The 26,541-nt window shown below is 32.9% G+C and overlaps 1 protein-coding gene across 1 annotated transcript in view; it reads left to right on the forward strand.

Annotated features, from left to right (window-relative positions):
* The window catches only part of LOC102002740 (protocadherin-11 X-linked), a 766,031-nt gene that overhangs the window by 365,166 nt on the left and 374,324 nt on the right, over nucleotides 1-26,541 (forward strand). The gene's annotated exons all lie outside the window — the stretch shown is intronic.

The following is a 26,541-nucleotide window of genomic DNA, read 5'->3' on the forward strand; positions in this document are numbered from 1 at the left end:
TTGAAAAAAATCCTACTAATTTATAATCAACAAAATATTACTCTTTGAGGAACAAATTTGTAGAATATCAAATTTCAATGTGAAAATCTTTAATTCTGAGAATAATATGAGAATTAAGTCTTTTGAGTAATGTTTTTCTTTTTTTGAGTATTTTTTTTTTTTTGGTTTTTGGTTTTTTGAGACAGGGTTTCTCTGTAGCTTTGGCGCCTGTCCTGGAAATAGCTCTTGTAGTCCAGCCTGGCCTCGAACTCACAGAGATCCAGCTGACTCTGTCTCCCGAGTGCTGGGATGAAAGGCATGTATCACAATTTCCAGGCGCTTCTGAGTAATGTTAGCTTTCCAGAAGCATTAAAATAAAATATAAAGATGATTTACACACTCTACCAAATTTTAATTCTCTCCATAATTAAATAGTTGACCACAAGTATTAAGTAACTATTCTTTTATATGACAAACTTCCTAGCATTATATCTTGGGTTACTTATCATGTTTTCAGATTGAATGAACAATAGTAACATTGAACTTCTAACAAATGATATTACATTAAGCCATTAACAAATATTCATTCAAGGTACCAGCATAAGGCTGTTTTTACCAATAGACTAAATATATATAATTTTCACTATGAACTATTTTACTGTGGTTTCATGGGTCAAATCTGACATTGGAAGAATAATTAGATGAACTAGGCTCTGCCAAAAAGTCTTGAGCTACATCTGATGCCCTTACACACTTTTATGAAGTGTGAGAATTTCCTAAAAATGGAATTTTACTAGAATATCAAAGTAAATTAGCATTAATGTTTGAAGGAAAAAGTAAAATAACAGTATCAGACTATAAATCAATATACTTTCCCAAGAGTTTTCAAATGTCTTTATGAACTGTCTTTAACGTCACTATGTCCTTAGAATGTTGAAATTTTAAAACTTAATCCACCCAGAAGACCAAAGTTCATAAAAAGAATAATAGAATGGTCCATTTAAAACACAAAACCAAATATAATTGTTAATAAAATGGCACTAGCTACAAGCAAAAGATTGACAGAGAGAAAGTAGAAACTTTATTTTTTATTTTTTTATTTATTTTTACTTAAAAATTTCCACCTCCTCCCTGCCTCCTATTTCCCTTCCCCTCGCCCCATCCCCCTTCCTCTCCCTCTCCAGTCCAAAGAGCAGTCAGGGTTCCCTGTCCTGTGGGAAGTCCAAAGTCCTCCCAGTCCATCCAGCTCTAGGAAGGTGAGCATCCAAACAGACTAGGCTCCCACAAAGCCAGTACATGCAGTAGGATCAAAACCCAAGTGCCATTGTCCTTGGCTTCTCAGTCAGCCCTCCTTGTCCAACACGTTCAGAGTCCGGTTTGATCAGTTCCAGTGCAGCTTGTTTTGGTGAGCTCCCATTAGATCAGCCCCATTGACTCAGTGGGTGGGTGCACCCCTTGCGGTCCTGACTTCCTTGCTCATGTTCTCTCTCCTTCTGCTCCTCATTTGGGCCTTGGGAGCTCAGTCCAGTGCTCCAAAGTGGGTCTCTGTTTCTAGCTTCATCCATCGTCAGATGAAGGTTCTATGGTGATATGCAAAATATTCATCAGTATGGCTATAGGATAAAGCCATTTCAGGCTTCCTCTCCTCAGCTGGCCAGGGATATAGCTGGGGACATCTCCATGGACACCTGGGGACACCTTTAGAGTCAAGTCTCTTGCTAAACGTAAAATGGCTCCCTTAATTAAGATATATACTTCCCTGCTCCCATATCCACCCTTCCTCCATCCCAACCGTCCCATTCCTCCAAGCTCTCCCCATCCCTGCCTTCTCACTTTTTCTCCCCATCTCCCATTACCTCCACCCCCAAGTTTCCAATTTTTGCCTGGCAATCTTGTCTCCTTCCAATATCCAGGAAGATAACTATGTTTTTCTTTGGGTTCACCTTATTTAGCTTTTCTAGGATCACGGATTATAGGCTCAATGTCCTTTATTTATGGCTAGAACACACTTATGAGTGAGTACCCATCATATTCATCTTTTTGGGTCTGGGTTACCTCACTCAGGATAGTGCTTTCTATTTCCATCCATTTGCATGCAAAATTCAAGATGTCATTGTTTTTTACCGCTGAGTAGTACTCTAATGCGTACATATTTCACTTTCTTTATCCATTCTTCCATCGAGGGGCATGTAGGTTGTTTCCAGGTTTTGGCTATTACAAATAATGCTTCTATGAACATAGTTGAACAAATCCTTTTGTAATATGATAGAGCATCTTTTGGGTATATTCCCAAGAGTGCTATTGCTAGATCCTGGGGTAGGTTGATCCCAAATATCCTGAGAAACTGCCACACTGATTTCCAAAGTGGTTGCACAAGTTTGCATTTCCACCAGCAATGAATGAGTGTACTCCTTACTCTATATCTTCTCCAGCAAAGGCTATCATTAGTGTTTTTGATTTTAGTCATTCTGACAGGTGTAAGATCGTATCTCAAAGTTGTTTTGATTTGCATTTCCCTGATCCCTAAGGAGGTTGAGCATGACCTTAAGTGTCTTTTGGCCATTTGATCTTCTTCTGTTGAGAATTCTCTGTTCAGTTCAGTACCCCATTTTTAATTGGGTTAATTAACATTTTAAGGTCTAGTTTCTTGAGTTCTTTATATATTTTGGAAATCAGACCTTTGTCTGTTGTGGGGTTCTCCCAGTCAGAAGTTGTCTTTTTATCTTAATGACAGTGTCCTTTGCTTTACAGAAGCTTCTCAGTTTTAGGAGGTCCCATTTGTTCAATGTTGTCTTTATTGTCTGTGCTACACACAGAGGCAGAGACAGAGAATGAGAGAATTATATTCAAATTTTTGCTAGTGGATGATTTTTATTTTCAAGTTCATTATAATGAAGGTTTTTTAAAATTTTTAATTAATATTTTTTGGAACTATTTCTCTTCATTATTATGCTAAAATGCATAATTAAAGATGTTTAACTAGTGTATTACACATATGTTGATATAATAAGGTTACCATATACCATAAAAGTGAGATCTGTCCTCTGATGTCCTTTGTTTTAGGTCCATTACATTTATGCATGCATTTTGATGAGTATTTTGGATGTTAAATTTGAGAAGATATAACCTTAAATATATTAAGTGTCAGAATATTCATTAACTTTTAATTTATGACAAATGTTTCCATAAAAGATTAATTAATCTTTTGCACCCATGAACTTCACCTATTTAGATTTTTAATTAATTCTAAACTATACCTTTTATGTTCAGTTTAATTAGATACCACATCCATAAAAATTAATAACAATACATTATCTTATGCCTTCATGAATGCTTGATTGTTTTATAGGTTCTAAAATATTAAAAGAGAGTTTTTCAATGACTTTAATAGATTTTAAATTTAGGAGACTTAAGAGATCTCACTAAATCGGACCTATTTTTATATTCTAAATAGAAGTTTAAGTTAGAAATATAAAGTCTTTGTGTCGATTCTTGAATATGATATTTCCCAGATCATTTAGTGGCATTCAGATAGCATAATAAAAGGAAATGCCACACCCCACAGTTCATTCACTTTTTAGGTAGCTGATATCTGGCAGATAAAGCTAATTAAGAGGAAAATGTAGCTGGGCAGTGGTGGCTCACGCCTTTAGTCCCAGCACTCGGGAGGCAGAGGCAGGCGGATCTCTGTGAGTTCGAGGCCAGCCTGGTCTAAAAGAGCTAGTTCCAGGACAGGAACCAAAAAACTATGGAGAAACCCTGTCTCGAAAATAAAATAAAAAAAAAAAGAGGAAAATGCATTTCAAAACAAGGCCACTCTGACTGAATAAATAGTAGGAAAATTTATTTTCAACTAAATGAAATAATACAATTTCTTGTAACATGCTTAGTCAGTAATTTTAAAATAAAATTATGAGCACTCATTGGTTGTTATACTTAAACTCCTCTTTTTTCTTTCTTATTTATCATTAACATGGGGTATTCATATAGAAATTTTTGAGATACCTCCCCTCTTTGGTAAAGGCTATGTCTAAGATGCCTTGAGGCTTTACACAAATGGCCTGGTTTGTTAGAGTTTATGTTCACCAAAGTGCTAAACTGAAGATGGCAGAAACAGAACTGACTGAAATGTTCCAAGGAATATATTTTTGATTTCTTTATATCTGCCTGAGGTGATTTTCAAAAGTAGCTCCTTTCTGACTAATTTCCTGATTAACTGAGAACAACTATAGTCTGAATGAAAGTGAAAAGACTTCTTTGTCACTGCCTATCTTCTTTCTCATTCCTATCATTTGTGTACTCATTTACTCCCAGCTTGAATGAAGACAAAGGAGTTGAGTGACAACAATGTTAGAGCAATAATGTGTTACTCTCCTTATTGTGCTGGTATCTCCAAGGTACTTTCTTTGAAGCTCAGCAAGCCAGGTAGATTTGGAAGATTTTTTTTTCCCTTTAGGTAGTCACCTGAACGTTTAATTTTGGGATTTGAATAAAAAATGGGACAACTACTGAACCACCCCTGGGTAAGGGAAGAAATTAAGAAAGAAATTAAAACCTTCCTTGAATTCAATCAAAATAAAGAGACAACATACTCAAACCTATGGGACACAATGAAAGCAGTGCTAAGAGGAAAGTTCATAGCACTAAGTGCCCACTTAAAGAAAACAGAGAAAGCTTACATTGGGGACTTAACAGCACACCTGAAAGCTCTAGAAAAAAAGAAGCAGACACACCCAGGAGGAGCAGAAGACTGGAAATAATCAAACTTAGCGTGGAAATCAACAAAATAGAAACACAGAAAACAGTCCAAAGATCAATGAAACAAAAAGTTGGTTCTTGGAGAAAATCAACAAGATCGACAAACCCCTATCCAAACTAATTAAACAACAGAGAGAGAACAAGCAAATAAATAAGATCAGAAATGAAAAGGGGGACATAACCACAGACACGGAGGAAATTCATAATTTTCTTAGATATGAACTTCTAAGAACATTCTGTTGCAGAACACTCTGAAGCATTTTGCAGTATCATAACTTATTTTTCCATGGATTATATTTGTATTTATTAAATATAACAATAACTGAAATTTTGATTAGGGATCTACAGGAGCAGATAATTTTTCTCCAAAAAAATGGGAGAAAGTTTCAATCCTCTGGGATTAGCCTTCCAAGCTCAACCTGTACTTATTCAAAACATGCTTGCACATGTTGAGTGTCACATCTGTAAAAGTAGTCATCAGTACAAGTAAATATTTTGTATCATATTGTTACTTGCTGATTTATTGATTATTTTGTCCCTATATTTATACATGTGTGCTTACTGGGTTTGATTTTAACATAATTAAAGTGTACAATGTCTTTGGACAGAGTCCTCAACTTTTATTTTCTTATCTTTATTATTGATATTGTATTATACCATAAAGTTAACTTGAACTTTCCTCTGATTTGATTCTCTAAAATCTCCATTCTCTATTTTGCCTATTACATACATACATCTAATGTTATCATCTTATTTGATTATTGTCTTTGTTCCCTATAAGTTTTCATGTTTAGGCAACCTTTTCCTCTAGTATTCTAGACAGACCACAGTTGAAGGAACATACCTATGAAATTGTAGCAAAGATTTAACTTGGCGTGTATTAACGGTGTTAAACTTGAGTAGAACTCTAGATATTGTTCAGAAGCTATGATACTCTATTATTAAATTTCTAAACCAATTCTTAAATTCTTAAATAACTGTCCAAACATTTTTAACATTTTTTTTTATTTCTTATACAATTTCCTCCCATAAATATTTAGGTTACTTTGAAACCCGTTATTTGAAAATAGACACCACTCTTGAAACAACAGTATGCCTCTGATTGCCTTTTTTATTTTATCTTTCATTTCCTCTTAAATTTTGAAATATTTGGCAGTTTGTTTTATTCTGTCTGTTACAGTCACTTTGTGAAAACTTTTAAGAATTATATTTTACAAGAAAAATATATTTAAAATAAAAATCATCCTATACCTATTACCTTATCTATGCTGACATTATCATATGGTTCCTACTAATTACCTTTTTCATTCAAATTAAAACACAAAATTTTTGTTATAACTTTCAGTTAAATTTGATTTTATTAGTGCAAATCTGCTGTGAAACCTTCTTGTAGAACTTTCTTCCACAAAGTTCTTTGCAATCTCTCCGTGTATAAAAGTATAATTTCTGTACCTGAACCGTGAATTCATGTTGATGAAGTATCCTTGTTTTGTAGTAGCTTCTTAGATTTTAGCACAATGTAGTCTTCACTTTTACTAAACACTTAGCACACTTATTCAATTTGATTTCCAAACTTTCTTTAACATTTAATTGAGCTTTTTAAATGCAAAAGAGCATGACTTCTAATTTTCCACAATATAGCATAACAGTATTTAAAAATACTTAGCACTTCTAAATACAGATATTTTTAAAATGTTCATTTCCAAATAATAATATATTTTTTATTATAGTTTGATATTCTCTTGACTTTCCAGATATCCACTCCTACTTGTTACAAGGACTAATTGTTTTGTTTTTTATTATAGAGAAAAAATATTACATATAACAAACTAGCTCTTAGCCCTAAATTCAAATGATTATTATGGTGTCTCACAGTTTTCTAAAAGATCAATGTTGACTGTTATTTTTAAAAATAACTTTGATACTCAAAATATTATTTTCAAGTATTTTTCTGTAAGGTACTGATTAAACTGTTCAATTTGGATTATTTCATTTGAAAAATTAATTCTTTGATCTTTGGCAACAGAAATCAAATGACTAAATTATTACAACCCTTTTATTTTCCCTAACTGAAAACACTAAATCTCTCATCAAAATTTTCTAATCCCTTAGCCAGTCTATCGTCTCATTTTGGAGCATCAAATCTGCCATTATATCTCTAAGAAACAGATGTTTTCACTTTGCGTGTGGCATAGTATTGAGGGCATTTCAAAATAAAATCATTCATATTCATTTCAGCTATTTTTCCTGTTCTGAAATACAGAAAACAATAGCCATAAAATTCCAAGTAAAATAAGTTGATATTTTAAAAGGCTTGAAACTATATATTACTCAAAGCAGTTGAAAAGAGGAAAACATTTGTAGGCTTATTTGCATACCACTTTAATATGTATTAAGTGGATTATTCTCAGGACTTTAGCTGTACAATAGTGTTAGTCATATTTATAGACTATTTTTTGAATATGGGATTTTCTATTGTCACTGATTGGGCAATTTTATAATTCTTTTATTGTTTTTTCTAGAAAACATTGGTAGTAATTGTTAGGATTCAGTTAATGACTTCTAAATCTGAGTCAGTACATAATTTAAAGGCTTTGGCAATGTCTATGATGATCAACTGTTACATGGAAACTGATAATCTATGGTGCTCTCATTTGAATTTATATATTATATATCAACAAACAATTACTCATATTTTCCTTACAGAAATATTACCATGGAAAGACTTGGGCCAATAAAATATAGAAACAATTACTATATTCCTATAGCACTGTGTTTTTCCAAAAAGAGAAACATATACATACACATATGCATATATTTATGTGTATATTTTGTATATATGTGTGTACATATATATGTATATATATATGTATATTTCATGTTCATTTGGTGAGAAGAACAAAGTCTAACAATAAACTCAGATCTGTGTCTTCAATCATTAAGTAGCTAGAGGGAAATTAGTACGAAGCAAGTAGGAAGAAGTTCCTTGTCAATTAAATTATCTGAAATCTTAGAAACCTTTTGCAAGACGTTAAACTCATCGTCAACTACTTTACAGTTTTATTTTTCATTTTGGGAAGATCCTGGAGGTATCATATGAAGCATGATAAGCAAAAACTCAGAGAAAGAAATTGTGGTTCAGCCTGAAGTCAGAAAAGCAAATCAGCCAGCTATCTCTTAGCTTGCTCTTATCTCTTCCTCAAACTGAAATGGCAATCCTCACTCCAAGAATCTCAGAACAACTCTGTGTCTGATATAGTTCTTTTATTAAAAGCATGCATAACTGGGATTAAAGGCATGCACTGCCTGGTTTTTAGGGCAACTAGTTTGGTTACTGAGATTAAAGATGTGTGTTACCACTGCCTGGTCTGTAAGGCTGACCATTGGAACTGTTTTAGTTTCTGATTTTCAGGAAATCTTATTTATTATAACACAAACTAAATGCCATTACAATCATATTCTATGAATATCATGTTGATCTTATGACATTAAAAAGACTGACAAAAGATGGTGGCTTTTTCTACACATAATGAAAAATTTCAGGTTTGAATTCAAACAAGGACACCAAGGTAGATTGTTAGTTAAAGGTAAGATATTTATTAGAAGTATAGTTAGCACTTTATATAGAAGGCTGTAGTTGTTTTTGTGATGCTTTATTTCTTTATTTTGTTTGTTTACTATTTACTCTTTGGGGTCCCTCTACCCTGCTCTCAATTAAGTACACAGAGAGGAGACTTATTCTTACTTATGAATGTCTGGGCTTGGCTAAGTTTATTTCTAGTGTGCCTTTTGTTACTTAAATTACACTATCTAGCTTTTGCCTCTGGACTTTTGTCTTTTTTTATTCTATATTCCTTTCTTGCATTCATACTCTGTGGTTGGCTCTGTGTCTAGGTAGCTGGAACCTGCAGTCTTTCTCTTCTCTGCTTTTCTTGCTCCTCTCTTCTGAATTTTAGTCTCTCTGACAGGAAGCCCCACCTATCCTTCTCTGGCCTAGTATTGGCCATTTTTTATAAAACCAATTAAGTGTTTTAGGTAAGCAGAGTAACTTAGTTTTACAGAGTTAGCCAAATGCAACATGAATAATGCAGCATGATATTAAACAAATATCCCACGATATTTCACATCTAGAACTAATATTCCCCAACAACAGGCAGACATCAACATGGCAGAAATTCTGAAGAAAGATCAGATTTTTATGACTCCCATGACAGTAGGAGACTGAACATTTCTTAATGTACATCTTATAGTAATTTCTAGGTTCTGTGCTATCTAATTGAAAGATAGTCCATAGTAAATACATTGTAGAAAGACTGTATGAATCATGTGGCATAAAGAAGGAGAGTCTGTTAGCCTGGAGAGTCTGTGGAGAATCAAATATGAGGATGGGGAGAAAAAAGAACTTAATGGAAGAGCTTTACAAACTGGAATGTCATTGTTTAACTAGAGTGTCTTTTTTTTGGTACACATCTTATACAAATTATTTTGATAAATATTTAACATTTTAGGAAAAGAAAAGTATTTCCCTTCTACTTTCATAAATTCCTAATTATAAATCTCCAAGCATAAAGATTAATGATTTAAAACTACAAGGAGAACTTTGACATCACATTTTCTGTTTATTTACTTGATAATAAAGACTAATAAGTAATCACTCATATCAATGTAAAGTAATAGAATAAAGAAATATAGTGATGATGATTAGAGGATTAGATAGAGTTGAGACTTGAAAGTCATTAAAATTACCATAAAACAAATGTTTTATTATAATAGGAGGAAGGCCACTTGTTTGTTCCAAGTTGTTCAGTCCCAAAATAGTCACACAGAAACTATATTATTTAAATCACTGCTTGGCTTATTAGCTCTAACTTCTCATTGGATAACTCTTACATCTTAATTTAACCCATTTCTATTAATATGTGTATCAAAAAGAGGCTTTGGCTTACCAGGTAAAGTTTCCCCGTCTGTGTCTGGTGGGACTACATGGCTTCTCCTCAACTCAGCCTCCTTTCTCCCAGCATTCAGTTTAGTTTCCCCACCTATCTGCGTTACCCTATAGATCTGCTATAGGCCCAAAGCAGTTCCTTTATTAAACAATGATATGCAAAGCGTATAGAGGGGAATTCCACATCACCTCTCCTTTTCTGTTTAAATAAAAAGGAAAGTTTTTAACTTTAACATAATAAAATTACATGTGAAAAAGGTATCAAGCAAGACTTATATTTAAAATATTTACATATATACTTTATTTTTTATCATAACTAAGGAAAACTATAACTATCAATTTTTCAACTCCATCAAAGACTCCAGAGGGATATAATATTACCTAAAGTAAACAGGAGGTTCATTGTAAGCAACTTTCAAAACACTAGAAATGACAGAGACATCTCGCTGCCTTGATAGTCACTCAAAGTTCTTCTGTACCATTGGGTATCCATCTTCAGCCTACTGGCCTACAGTATCTAGCAGACTTTTCCACAAAGCAGGAAATTTCAAAGACTTGCAGTTTGTCAGTCACTTTTTCCTATGTCCTGCAGAATGTCTAGTAGACTCTTTCCTGAAACAGGAACCCTGGAATATTGTCTCACCTTTAGGCAAGTTTAGCAGTCATTTCCCTGTGGATCCTCCATGTCCAGTTCATCAAGCAGTCCAGACAAGAGCAGTTTCTTGCCCAAATGGCTTCATGGGGTGCCGCTTTGATGCCCATTTTCCTCTTGACGTAATTGGTGCTGCCAGGGGCAGATGTGTCTCATTGTTATGATAAGTCCTAAATTCTTAAAACATTTAAATGCCACATCATGAAGGACTCTGAAAGACATGAAGATATCTATATATCTAGAAAATCTAACTAGCATGACTACAAGCTTGAATATTATTCATGACTCTATTTAGTTATAGTTCTTAATTATATATTACATATTTAAAAGAGAGATATATGTGCTCTTGATTAAGATAATGTGATATATATAACAAAATTGACCTTAAATTTGTATCTATAAACCAAGATCGATACCAATGCAAATTTCTATAGCATATCCCCCCTTAAACATAAACAAACATTTATAAACAGTATTTGGGAACATGGGTGTAATTTTCTCTATACTGCTTCTTGATTTTTGCTGGGCAAAGTAATTTTTGGGGTTATCCACAACAATCTATAATGGGTTCTTGGAACATCAAACCACATTAGTCTGGAAAGATTTCACTTGTTCTCATCTGTGGAAACAAAAGAAGAACCTCTTTTCCAAAACAACATATTCTTAGCCTCAAATTTTAAAGTAAGAAACCTTTAAAATACATATGCTGGTTTACCTTAGAAGCCTGTGAAATTAAATGTCTATCTGTACTTAGCTCCCTCACAGTCAAAAAATTCAAAGTAAACACAATAATATATATAATCCAGACTCTGTGCATTATTTATCTTTACATGGCTTGTTTTTACTCTATTACTTTTTAATATTTATTTTATTACCTTTACTCCCTAAATATACTCTGTGTCTAAAGATTTTTTAAAAAATTACTTATTGCCGGGCGGTGGTGGCGCACGCCTTTAATCCCAGCACTTGGGAGGCAGAGGCAGGCGATCTCTGTGAGTTCGAGACCAGCCTCGTTTACAAGAGCTAGTTCCAGGACAGGCTCCAAAACCACAGAGACACCCTGTCTCAAAAAACCAAAAAAAATAAATAAATAAAAAATAAAAAATTACTTATTCTCCAACTCTCTATACTTTCTTTCTTCTCTCATCCAAGCCTATGCACATTTATCTAACACTGTGATCCATTTAGAGGTCTTTTTTTTAAAAAAAAATCATGATTTGTCTTTTCTGCATATATGTAATTATTTTCTGATGAACAGAAGTGCTTCTTAAAATGCTAAACACTTATCTAAGATGTAGCATTGCTAAGGTATGTACAGCCATTCCTGCTTACTCTGCACAGTCCAACATAGTGGAAGTCAGTTCACTGCCTCTGCAAGCCATACACATTTCCCAGGTCCAAATACACAGCAGGTCTATGTTGAGACATTAAGCAGTTTATAACATGCTACTTACAAATAACATTTAAATGCTTGGCCTCCTGAAAGAGCCAGAGGTTGCACTGGCAGCACAGCCCAGAAAGCCAGCTCACAAGGCTTTTTGTTTCTGCTGCCGCTAAGTCAGAAAAACCTCAGTTAAAGAAGATATTGCACACTATTAGCAAACAGCAAGAAGCTGTTGAACTCTGTATTTTTGTGTCTAGATTTCCTTTCAAACTTCCTCGAGTTTTTAAATGGATTCAGTTAGCCATGTTGGTGTGTCAATTTGTTGCAAGAGGAAGAAGGCCTCTAGTTGATTCCCAGGTGCTCAGTCCCAAAATAATCACACAGAAACTATATTATTTAAATCTGTGTATTGCCACGAGGCTGTAGCTTATCAGGTAAAGTTCCAGCATCTGTCTCTGGCGGGTTTATGTGGCTTTTCCTCAATTCTGCCTCCTTTCTCCCAGCATTCAGGTTATATTTTCCCACCTATCTCTGTTACCCTATAGGCCCAAAACAGTTCCTTTATTATTCAATAATATTAACAGCATACAGGGGGAAATCCCATATCATAGTTTAGTTTGTTTCTAAAATTTAAATTCCTCTCTGTCAACTGAGCTTTGGAGATTTAGTCATCTTTCTCTTTCTAGTTCTATGAGGAATGCATCCTGACATGTGTGGATTTCTTTATAGTTATACATTTCGGTCACAAAAGAGGAACCTTTCTGAGCTAAGCCATTGTATGTTGCTTCTTAAAATAATACCTAAAAAAAAAAAGACTTTTTTTTTTTAAAAAAACTGAGTAAGCATTTTACAGGTGGCATATTTTTAATTCTTACAGTATTATTTGACATGATATATCCTGAAATACAGCACCACCTCCATGCTCTTCTGTGATGATGCCAATTTTGCACAATGTTGATTATTTTCTCAGTTATAGTTCTGAAAGGGATTCTGGGGGTCTTATCACCCTGTCAAAATTTGAGTGAAGCAAAATGTTTCCTATGAGATGATTAGTTATGATCTGGATCCTGGTCTTATAATAAGGAGTAATTGTTCTGATTTGGAGGTAGTCATATAATGGACTGATTTACACTGCAAGTTTGTATGAGTATTTGCTTTGTCATAAAGAAAGTTATTGGGTCAGTTCTGCAGTTCCTGGAATTCAAGGTTGACTGTTTATTTTAAGCATAAATAGATAAGAACCTAGTCAGTGGACTAAGTTTGGCAATCTATGACAGTACTGAGTGAAAACTTCATCCCTTTCCATGAGAAAATATGTGAATGCAGTATAAAATGCAGGTGCAATCCACAGTAGTATTTACATAGAGATTATTTCCTAATATGTACTTTATGTTACAAAATAAAGATGCTTTCATATCAACAATTATTTTTCCAATAGAGTTAACTGGTATATCTAGGTCAACTATTGAGGGGATGTTGTGGTAATTTAAATTATCATTTCATGTATTTTTCCTTCTCATATTCTTGACTTTCAAGTTGGTAAATGTACTTGCTACTTAAATTATAGAGATAAAGAATAATTTTCATATACGACCAATGCAGAGAGAAATTTTCACATCAATGTTTACTGCTACTCTATACATAATAACTAAAAAAATGAGTAATCCTTGATGTATATCAATTTGTGACTGGATAATAAATATATATTGTTTTACTCAGATCTAAGGAAAACTGGAATCATAAAATTTGAAAATGGATGAAAAGAAATAAAACAATATACTGAGTGAAATAACCCAGACACAAGACAAATGCTTTCTGTTCACTATTGTATTTATATTAAAAATTTCTCAAACTTAGATATGTATAAGTAACTGTGAGAAGAGGACAAAAATCTAGAGATGGGTTAATGAAAAGGAACAAAGAGGCTTTAATTAAGAAGATTGGAAGGGTAATAGAACATTCAATATGTAAGTTGAAACGAAGCTACTAGGGGTTGAAGGGTATAGATGATGAGGAGGTTAGAAAGATAAGAAATGATTTAGGAGTGGGATCAACCAAAGCTAAGTACACTTAGATATACTATAGGGAAATAACTTAATTTGAATGCAAATTAAAAATAAATTTTGTTTAAAAGTTGAAAATGAATCACAGAAAATTCATTGTGATGCCTCTAGCAATTAGTGATAATTGGTGTCATTTTATTAGAGGATTATAAATACATTACCTAATTCTCAAATCTACCCCTTGATGGTCACTATGAAGGTAATAATCCACATTTATTCATTATGTATTTAATTTTTAGAAAAAATTCTATTTTTTTTTTTTTTTGGTTTTTCTAGACAGGGTTTCTCTGTGGCTTTGGAACCTGTCCTGGAACTCGCTCTGTAGATCAGGCTGGTCTCGAACTCACAGAGATCCGCCTGCCTCAGCCTCCCTAGTGCTGGGATTCAAGGCGTGCACCACCATCGCCCGGCCTAGAAAAATTTCTAGTTTTGATTTTTATACTTTGATTCATAAAAGAAGGAAAACCTAAGTTTAAATCTAATGTGATACAGAGAATTAATAATTCAGGATGGATTAGGAATTTCTGTAGTCTTACAAACCACTTAGAACCCAGTAAATATTTAATGCAGGATTGCTCTAAGATATTTAGTAATCTTACATAGTATGTTTTCTGTGTGTCTGACTAAATATTCACTGCTGGAAGTATCTGATAGATTGAGCTAGACTTGTTGACCTCAAGGAGAGCCATGGTAAAGTAAAAGAAATATATTTAAGATCCTAATTTCAATTTGTTATCATTAGTTAAATTCATTGTAACTAAACATCTATAGATTATTTCTCTTAAGTAAATCTAGACTGCACTTACTAATACTTCAGTCAGGCTTAATAATTCAATGGTCTGGGCTTCCATAAATTATCTAATGTTTGCTTGTTTGTGCTCTGTATTAAATCATCAATATTTTGGTTTACTTTTTTGGCTATGTGAATCATATACAACAGTGGATTTTAATTTTGTTCAAATTGCATTCCTCTCTCCATTATTTTGATTCATTTCAAACAGTGGCATTTATTAGATACTCCTTAACAGCTTGTTTTATTATTTATAAGTGAGAACTCTTGTTATCCAAATATACTTTAAACATTGATTTAAGAGTAATTTCTATCTCCTTGAAGTGCACAACACTTCCTAAGTTGTGTCTCATTACCAATGACTGGCTGTCCTCCCTATTTTCCTGGAAACAAGATACATATTGAATCAAAGATCTCAAATACACTTTCAGCATTTTCCATTGTAAAAAGTGATGAATGTAATAAAGTTTTTCTATTGCAAGGAAAGGGCCTGCTTGTTCGTCACGGTCACAAGGCTAGATTAGCCCTGAAAAAACCACACAGAAATTATATTAATTGAATTAAATTAAATTAAAGAGGGGAGAGAATGGGAGGTGATTAGAGAATAATGTATAGCTCAATAAAATCAATAACAAAGTTCAAAAATATATAAAACATATTCAGTTACTTAAAGACATAGCTATGACCCTAGCATGATTACATACTCCTAGATAATGTAAGATATGAGAAAGGCAGGAGAGTCATGAATTTGTTCCAAACCTTGGTTACAAAGCATACCAAAACAATCATAGTTTGCATAGGGAAAACTTGCTTCAAAAAAATGAAACTATGAATTATTTGTCTTATTTCTTCTGCAAATGTTTAAAACTGATACTAAGTTTGGAAGTACAATTTTTTATGACAAAAGTGATTTATTTATATAGCAACAATAAAGAATAGAGCTAATATTCACAAAATTTTCTTACTATAGTATATTTGATGACCTTTTCTTAAATATATACACTTAATATTACCAAATTTATAACAAACATGATTTAAAACTTTTTATGAAATTACTAAGATATTTTATATAGATATATAAATGACTCAAAGGAATCATAATTACTATCAATATTTTATCCATTAGCAAAATGAGTTTTGGTTGATTGTGACTTGTTATTGACAGAATTAGAGGCCAATAGCAATAAACACAATTTTATCAACAACTACTAATAATTATTTATTCCTTATTTTTATTTATTGTGTTTTAATGTACAGGCAGCAAAGCACTATGAAAAGAAAAGGTCATGTTGTGTTATAGTCATACTGCAAAGAAAAAAGTGGAAAATTTCTTCATTTTTCCACACACAATCATAGAACTCCAGTGAAATGTTGTGCTAGAGTGATGATGGAAATATTTTATTATTATTTTAGAAAATATGATAATTGTTTTAGAAAAGTAATCCAAAAAGAAAAAAGTAATTACCTGGCTTGAAAATAGAGATGATTTCTAAAAATCAGCCAAGAATAGAAAGAAGACTCACTCTGAAGCATATCTTTACTGTTGTCCTATTTTTAATATTCTTTCTTCTATAACCACATGTGTTAAAGTTGTGCTCTAACAGTGGTGACATTTGGAGGTGTTAGATACTTTAAGAAGTAGAACAAATAGGCAGGTATATTTAATCCATTGATTAGACCCATGCTTCAGAGGCCATAGTGTGAATCTGATATCTTCTTTATTCTCTTCTGCTCATGCTGGCATTGTAGTAAGTATTTTAGCACTCTCACATGCCACTTGTATCCTCTGTTGCACCAATGCTGGCCCAAGAGATATAGCAGAGACTGATTATATGCTAGAACTCTTCAAAAGTTGGATCCCAATTAAATATCTCCTTTTTATTTATTAAGTATTCCATGTATTTGTTCTACTGATAGAAAATTGAGAAACTCACCTTCCATTGTTGTAAGGTAGCTCTAGAAAGTCTAAAAATAATATGGGCAAGTTTGTACATATGTGTGTGAAAATTCTGTGTGAATAATATCAACAATATAGAACAAATATTATATTAAAAGTGTTTTCTTCTATATTATTAACAAATAACTATTTATATTATAGAACTGACAAGAGTTGATCTTGCTCAGTCAGTGGGTGAATTTAGAGGAAAATCAAATTCATTTAAAAAATAATACTCAGGTAACATTTTATGAAAATAGCAACACAGTTATGAATTAAAACTGACTGTGCCTGATGGTTTTGTAACATTTTATGAAAATAGCAGCACAGTTATGAATTAAAACTGACTGTGCCTGATGGTTTGCATGGTAATTTAATGGCTTGCTTAAACATTTTTCTTTGAATGTACTCAACTTCATTTCTTCTGATGTAATTATCTCAGAGAAGTAATTTAAATTTCTATTTAATTCTTCTGTGTTGTTGGAGATGAAATAAAGGACCTCATACATGCAGCTGATTTACACCTCTGCTTAATCTCAATATGTATATGTAAAGTCTGCGAAACCAGATTACTTGTAGATCACTGTTGGTTGAAATAATACTGGAAATCTCATAAAGTTTTGTATAAAACTTGTTATCTGAAACTGTCACATAATAGAACAGTATCTTCCAGAAAGGAACAACAAAAAGAAAAAGGAAAATATTTAAATACTTAGAGATAGGGTTCCAATTCCAAGGAATTGAACATTTGCCTCTGTTTTTATTTTTCCATTTAAAACTTTACACTTCCTCCCCTCCTCCCAATCCTCTCCAGCTCCCCCACTCACCCTCCTCCGCCCCCCCTCCCTGCTTGAGAGATGGCAGGGAACCCTGCCCTGTGGGAAGTCCAAGGCCCTCCCTCCTACATCCAGGCCTAGGAAGCTGTGCATCCATATAGACTAGGGTCCCCAAAAGACATAACATGCTGTAAAAACAAGTCTCAGTGCCTTTATCAATTGCTTCTCAGTCAGCCCCCATTGTCAGCAACAGAGAGTCCGGTTTTATCACATGCTCATTCAGACCCAGTTCAGCTGGATTTGGTGAGCTCCCATTTAGAACAGGCACACTGCCTCAGTTGGTGCATCAACCCCTCATGGTCCTGACTTCCTTGCTCATCTTTTGCCTCCTTCTGCACTTCAACTGGACCTTGGTGCTCAGTCTGTTGCTCTGATGAGGGTCTCTGTCTCTCTCTCCATCTGTGATGAAGATTCTATGATGATATTCGAGATAATCATCAGTGTGATAGTGGAGCAAGGCCAATTCAGCCACCCTCTCCTCTGCTGCCCAGGGACATCCCCGTGCCTCTAGAGCCAAGTCTCTTGCCAACCCTAAAATGGCTCCCTTAATGAAGATATCTTCTTCGCTGCTCCTATATCCGCCCTTCCTCCATCTCCACCCTCCCACTTCCCCAAGATCTCCCCAGACTTTCACTTTTACCTTCCCTCTCCCCCTCTTCCCTTCCCCTAACTTCACGTCCACCCCTACCTCCAACCCCATGATCCCAACTTTTGCCCAGCAATCTTGTGTGCTTCCAATTTCCAGGAGGATCTATATATGTTTTTCTTTGGGTTCACCTTGTTATTTGGCTTCTCTAGGATTAATGTCCTTGGTTTATGGCTAGTGTCTACTAATGAGTGAGTACATACCATATTCATCTTTTTGGGTCTGGGTTATCTCACTCAGGATAATGCTTTCCATCCATTTGCATGCAAATTTAAGATGTCATTGTTTTTTACCACTGAGTAGTACTCCAAAAAGAGGCAAATGTTCAATTCCTTGGAATTGAAACCCTATCTCAAGTAAAACAAAGCATGAGATGGCTTGAATATATAGGGCCAGAAGGACAAAGAGGAAGCATGTTTTCTTATTGAGCTATAGATTTACTGTGATCAAAATAATAAATATTGTGCATTTGTTGAATATTATATGAATATATAAATATAGATATTTATAGATGTTTCTGAGGCACAGTCCATCACTGTCTCCAACTCACAGTCATTGTCCTATTTAAACCTCTTTTGTTCTGGAATTATAAGTGTGAGATATTACAGCTATTTCAACAAGGCCCAACTATCTATTCCTTTCCAAGTACTGCTCTCTGAGGATTAATCATTCAAATACATGAAGCTATGGGGTTTATGCATATTCCATATTAAATATTAAATACCACTTAACCTTTACAGTTCTTGTATTTGGTCATATGCCCTGTATTTTTCTTTAATTATAATTGTGTCATTTTCTATAAATTGAGTTAATTCACACAAATCAAATAGTTTTCATTACATACTTACTAAAATATATCATAGAACAATGCATCATTTATACAAGTTTTGAGCAATATCTAAAATGCCAAGGTTATCCATAAATGTTCTTTATGTAAATGGTACATAATAAGACTGTTTACCTCCATATGAAGTTTTAAAATTGCAATGTTTGAAGGCTGTGGTAAATTAATATTTCCATAGAGCCCTCTACAGATCTGGATTTCAATATGTTTCAAGTTGAATGCTTCATAATATGTTATGATTTTAGTTTCCATTTCATTTCTTTTAGCTTCAAGTACAAGCATGAATTTTGAAAATCTCCATCCATATCACTGGGAATTGAATGACACAGAAAAAGGCAATCAATATGTACACCCCTCAGGGAGCTCTGAGTCAGTTGAATCACTAAACATCTTTCAAATATTTGAACATTTATGGATGCACATGAGTGCACAGTGATATTAGCCATAAATTCCATGCCCCACTAAAATATTATGTAACATGAGCCATTTACTCAAGACAAGCCTATAATAGAACAAAGTATAGTTGAAACCTGGCATTTGTCTGTTAAAGTTTAATGAGCAGAGAGTTGGCTTAGATATTTTAACCACTCTTTTTTAAATACTTACTTTTGAAGGTTTCTTGCTTTGTTAATATGCTACCTATGTAATTTGTTTTTTTAACCAGAGTCATCTGAATAATTTGACTTCCTCTGATAATTGAACATGTGCCATAATATCTTTAAAATAAATAATAAAATATTTTAATTATCCAATATTGCTCTTTACACGAGTATATATGTTGTTAAACAAAATTGAATGAAGAGTTTAGAGATGTTCTCAATTAATACAAATGCAAGGAAAAAAGAATATATTTTATATTTCTAATTTGATGAATTCTTTAAATGAATATAAAACAAATTTTGCTTCAAAAATATAACTAGTTATTACTGCTCTACCAACATCAAAAGACACATTGAATCTCTTAAACGCTCATAATTTTGTACCTGTAACTGTGATGCATCTTGTAGATTAAAAATAAGTTGGTTTCCCAAGGGGATTTCCCCAGCTAGGTCCTTAGGCAGCAGAGGAGAGGGTGCCTGAACTGACCTTCTTCCATAGCCACACTGATGGATATCTTGCATATAACCATAGAACCTTCATCTGGCGATGGATGGAGATAGAAACAGAGACCCATATTGGAGCACTGGACTGAGAAGCCAATGATGATGACACCGGATTTTGAATCTACTGCATGTACTGACTTTTTGGGAGCCTAGTCTGTTTAGATGCATACCTTTCCTCAGTGGAGGTGGGGGAGCTTGGACTTCCCACAGGGCAGGGCACCTTGACTTCTCTTAGGACTGGGGAACTGGGGGAGTTGGGGAAAGTGGGAGGTAAATGGGAGGATGGGAGAAGGTGGAAATTTTATTAAATAAATAAAGAAAATAGAAAAATTAAATTGGTTTCAGTATTTTCTTTAGAAAACCGGTTTACTTCTGGAGAAGTACACACTAATTATTGGCTACAGAATAATGTACTTAATATTATCCTCATAATTTACTAAATGCTAAGGAAATAATACTGTAGAGATGAATTTGGAAAAGTTATTAAAATGTGATAGCAAAAATATAAGAGCATATATTTTATTCTGAAATTGACTAGAATTGTCTTAGAATAGTGTACAGGACTGTGATGCAGGTTAGGAAGGTGGAATAAATCGAATTAAATACATGTAAGGGAAAGAAATTCTTTAATATATAGAAGAGAAAATATGTGGGAGCTTGAATTTTTATCTAATGGAATTAGAGATTTTTTTTTTTTTCATTAAGAAGGTGAAGAGCCTAGGCAGTTTGGATGCTCACCTTACTAGACCTGGATGGAGGTGGGTGGTCCTTGGACTTCCCACAGGTCAGGGAACCCTGATGGCTTTTCGGGCTGATGAGGGAGGGGGACTTGATCGGGGGAGGGGGAGGGAAATGGGAGTCGGTGGTGGGGAGGAGGCAGAAATCTTTAATAAATAAATAAAAAGAAATAAAAGAAAAAATGGAGATAAAAAAGAATTGTAAAGGACTACTTGAAGCTCTATAATACATAGTTTAAATATATGTAACATTTAAGGTTTTAGTTAGTACACAATCTTTAAATAAAATATACTATAAGTAAAAAAAAAAGAAGGTGAAGTACTACACATAGTTATGTTTAGGCATTTCAGGGAGACTAATGGTCTGTATCCAAAACTATCATCAAATAAAAGCTGAAGCCATAATTTGCCCTTGTGGGATTTATAAAGATAGGTATTTGGAAATGTTAATTGAGGCAGAAAATCTCTATCCCTTTCTTTGTCTCTTTCTCCAAATACATATCCATATGTATGTGTCTTCTTGGAGATTCTGTCTCTGTCTCTGTCTCTCTGTCTCTGTCTCTCTGTCTCTCTGTCTCTCTCTCTGTCTCTCTCTCTCTCTCTCTCTCCCATACACACAAATATACCCAATATAATTTTTTTCTCCATAAACTAAAGTAATATTCGTGTTCATTAATTACATTAATTCTAAACCATTTAGTTTTGAATAAATTATGAATTAAAGATCATTCATCAGTATATCTCAGAAAATTTTTACTCTATTCCAACAGTGTCATATTTTAAAGCGACAATATATAAATAAGTATACATCTAGGTCTGGTACTTTGTGTCAGTGGACACTTTGAATGAATCATTGTAATCTTACTAAAAAAATCATTCAAGATGCAGAGAAATTCAAATGACTACTTGAAATAAATAAGTAAAAGTCAAAATTTAATTACTTAAACAGCTAACTAAAGCTTGTTTTACTAAAATGAGTTTTAAGATTTTTTTGTGTTTAAATTTTTAATGTTAAAATAATTTTTCCAATAATTAGAATTTTATAGAAAATACATTGCCTGTGATAATGTGTTCACTTATTTTGAAATTTAGTTTTATGCCATTGGGAATTTTAGCTTCATTATGAATGATATAGCTCTAAAATAATGAAAATATGGGTGTCAAGAATTATTTTTCTGTTCTTGACAGTACATTCACAGTTTATTTAATTTACAACTTACTAAAAATAATTTAGAAGAATGTAAATATTTTATATTTAACATTCTAATGGATCTATATAGTTAGGCTTTAGTACCTTCTCTCTCTGGTTTTCCTATAATAGGTAATTACCTGTCTGAATTTTTAATTATCAAGGTTTTTTTTTCTTTCATAGGTCTTTATTTTCCATACCCATATAAATAGAAAAGTTCATTACAGGTTTTCAGTGTCAAAACTAAAATTAAAGTGACCATTTTTCAATAACAGGTAAATATATACTAACAAAAACAATTACAACCAAACAGAAAAAAAACAGAAAATTGAAAAACAGTGTTTTAAGCATTCATGTTTGACAGTAAAAATATGGTTCAGACAAGTGTGGATAACCATACATTTCCTTAGCTTATAACTTATATTTTATTCTCTCTCCCTCTGTCTCTCTCTCTCTCATTGTCTTTGTCTTGAGAACTCTAAGGGTATAATATATATCAAACATGTGCTCTGTCCCTGAGCAATACTTCCACTCACATAGAAAATTTTAAAAATCTAGGCCAAGTCACAAAATTGAAGATCATTATTGAGAATATTTTCTAGTGTTCCCATAGAATATTATATATATACATATATATACATATATATACACATACATATTTCTCAGCAGAAAATATTGACTGCCTACAAGATCAAGTAATAACTTTTCTCTAGAGTATTTTGCAAAAAGAACTACATTCTAGACCAAATCTGGATACTTTTTCCAGCTCTTCCAGCAATATGACAGCATGAGAAGCAGATTTGTATAGTAGATATGCTTACAGATTTGCCATCATAAATACCAGAGTTTAACCCTAAACAGATAACTTACTAGATTTTTTTAAACAAATTACATATAGTCTCTAAAATTTATTTGCTCAGCAGGAAATTAGAAAAATAATAGCAACCATTTCCTCAGGTTAGTTTTGGGAGGAATTTTAGTAATATTCATATAATACTTTGTTCTATACCAATTACGCTTAAATGAATATTACTTATGGTAAAAGTAGAAATGATAACATTAGTAACAAAATACAATAACTCTAAAACTATAAGAAAATTAATTACTTACAATTTTGAATTTCTTTGCTTCTTTCATTTTTGAATGTATAGTTTTTTATGACAAGGCTTATGATCCTAAGGGGGAATATTAGAGCAGTATACTTGCATCATAATTTTCATGGATAAAATTCTGTTTGAATATAATCATTTTATTAAAATGCCATCAGAATTAAAATATTTTCCTTATGATTTGATTGCCTGGTTGCATTTCCATATTGGTTTATTTTATCTGTTTATTCAAAATTTGTCCTAACCCATAAAATTCCATGCTTTTGAACTGAGGGTAAGATTGACATTTTTAACAGTTGCCAAAAAAAAACCTTAACAAAATTAAAACTCATGTAAGTGCACTGCTAGAAATACGATTGTCAGTAGGAAACTGTTTTATTCAGATATTTCTTCACTATGTGATTCTATAGACAAGCTTGAAGTTACTGTTAAAGTAGAGTTTAAATAGGCAGTACATAAGATAAGAAAATGGAAGTACACTTTTGCATAAACTATTTGATGTCTCTTGCATTGATTTGAGGTCAGTAATGGGCATTGTTTTCAAAGATATTGGTCCAAAACTATATTAAGTATAATTCCAAAGAATAAAAGTTCAGAATGGATTGGTTCAGTATCAGATTACAGAAAGCTTATGGAAGTCTTCTATTATCTCTCTAATTACAGGAATGGTGATTCTTCTAATATTACATATAAAGATAGATGACACCAACATTGAGGACAAAGAATTTAGAAATTGTCACTTTACATCATTTTTGCTGACCAGTTAGTGGTCAAAAGGTTGTAAGGAAAAGAAGAATCATTCAAAGATGCCCTAAGTCACAAACAATTTCCAAATTTAAAAAATAAAGAAAAGAGAGGAAAATACTCTTTAAAAACAGTGTAATTGATGAATGGCCTAATATTTAATAGAACTAACTCTCTTGCAGAGGACTCATGTTTGATTGTCAGATTTCTCACAACTGACAAAAATGCAGTTCCAAGAGATCTGATGCTCTTGCCTGGCATTTATAGGCACCATGCATACATATGGTATAAGTAAATACAACACTGCAAAACAATCATACACATAAAATAAAAATAGCGTGATTTTGGAAACTATTTGCACATAAGAATGGAAGCTAAGAATCAAAGTCACTACATCTATTATAATTTCCATTCACAGATATTCAGAATTTTAAAAGTTGTATATTTATTTTGTTAAGGTATTCAATTATTTCTACTTTAACAATATAAGTTAAACAAGACTATTTTATAATATAAATCTTTCTGAGCTTTAACAGCATAATTTGTCAGGAGTCTAAAATAAAGCAAGTGAGTCAAACATAAAATTCAATTCTGAGACCAATTGGATGATGATAAAATCTGATCTCACACATTCTGTATGTCTAAGTTATCTTACAGACAGTGATGCTCTTTCTTTGGTTTTAAGTTGATGGGTTAATTAGGATTAGCATAGAGACCAAATCTATGAGTTATAGATGGAGACATAAATATGCCCCTTCTAAATTTACTTTAATGAGTAGATTTGTGATATGTTTAGGACAGTTAAAGGTTTTGATAAGCTTCACTAAAGTCACTACTATCTGCTTTGCCATTGCTAGAGTGTTCATCATTTATATGAGGCCACCACAGAGTGTGAAAACTTTCATATAAACCTGAAAACCTGTTGCTGGAAGATAGATAATTTGTTGTTGTTCACAGTACTTATTAATCTACTTGGCATCTCTTGTCTTTGGTGTCAGTGGGTGCAAAAATTTGACTTCATAGAGCACATAAATTCACCTTCATTTACAGCTTCAGAGTTTCCCCAAGACTCTGAAGAGTTATTGAAATATCTTAGTTGGTATCATTCTGCCATTTTTACTTAAAAGCCTTTAGGTAACACAGAATTTCCTGAGCAATGTGTATATAAAATTTATGGCAGAGTTAAGATTCTAATATAGAAAAGATAACAATGTAGTACATAATAACATTTATCACTGTCACCTTAAATGCTGTCATTAACATACTGTAATATTTGAAACGAATGATATCCAGTTGAAAAAGAGAAAAATGCAAACATCTGGCATCATTTTGTACCACAAACTTACAAACCTAGTGACATTTGTCATAAAGAGTTCTAGAAATATGTCACTCTCTAGAAAATTACTATAACATTAATAAAATAGTGTTCTAATGAACATACTATAAACATCATTCACTTAGATGTAAGTAGCATTGTTTAAAATGATAGTTTAACTGAGAGAAAACATAAACTTGTAACTTTTTAAGTGTTCCAGCTTCTTTTCTGTGCTTTACAGAAGACAGGTTGTAACTGTACCCGTTGTAGCCTTTCATCCATGGCAAATTCCACAGTCAGCAACATCTTGGCTACAATTTAATAACTCCTCACTTGACTAGACAATATTTCTTTCTACTCTCAGTCCATCTCTTAATCTAAAACTTGTTTATGTTCTCCAAATGTTGCTCAAAAATCAACATATTTCAATCTCACATTTTGCCTCAAAACTAATCTAATTCAACTTCCTTATCAAATTGAGTATGCTCCCATATCTGACGTCTGTTGTTGGCTTGTGCTATCAGAACTTAATGGAATTCTATTACTGAAGAATAATTTATTTCAAGTCTCTGTATGCCAATCAAAGAAATAAATAGTGCAGCAATTTCTATATAAGAAACAACTTCAAAATATACTGACTTAAAATAACTAAAGTTAATGTATTATGTTTCTCAACATACATAATTTTGGAAATTAGAAATGAATCAATGGGACAGTTCTACGTTGAAATCAAATTTAGTTGCAGCATTTCACATGGTTGGAAAGAGATATAAGAATGAATGACTAAAACAACTGAAAAGTGAAAAGTAAACATACATTTTCATACAGATTCTGACCTGTTAACATTGTGGCAGCCCTTTCAGTGTGACAACCTGAAGTTTGTCATCACTTAGAGTGATCTAAAGGAACTACAAGTGTGCACTTCTTCAGATTCAGACAAAAGTACTCAATACTTTCATGTCTTGGCTTTGGAATTGTTGGCATAATTTTTACTTTTTACTTTACTGTAATAAGAGGTAGCCATTTACAGTGGCCTGCTGATATTCACTACTAGGTAACAAAATAATGACAGTTTGATTATGTAGTGGAAAGTTTCTGGTAGAATGTTAAGGATGGCCTACATATTTCTAGACTCTTTAGAAAAGAAAATTGCCAAAATTAGTAGTTTGTTCTTTGTGACCATAATTACAACAAGATTAAGCTATTACAATGAATATTTATTGATACATAATGATATGATGGAACAGAATGATAGACTTCACTGAATACAACTTAAAAGCTTCATTTTCCTTTATTCTCAAGGCAGAAAGCACAAATATATAAGCTGCAATTGATTTTAGCAATATTTAATATAGATTACATATGTCAAACTGAAAAAAATGAGGTTTTATGGACATCTCCAGAAATATTAATCCTTCATCTCATTGTTGGCAAATATAATAGTCAAGACACATTCTTACATGAAATCTTTAACTGGCCTCATGCTTGTCTTCAGAATATTAAAGGATATA

The sequence above is a fragment of the Microtus ochrogaster genome, unplaced genomic scaffold, assembly GCF_000317375.1.
Source record: "Microtus ochrogaster isolate Prairie Vole_2 unplaced genomic scaffold, MicOch1.0 UNK93, whole genome shotgun sequence".
Lineage (NCBI taxonomy): Eukaryota > Metazoa > Chordata > Mammalia > Rodentia > Cricetidae > Microtus > Microtus ochrogaster.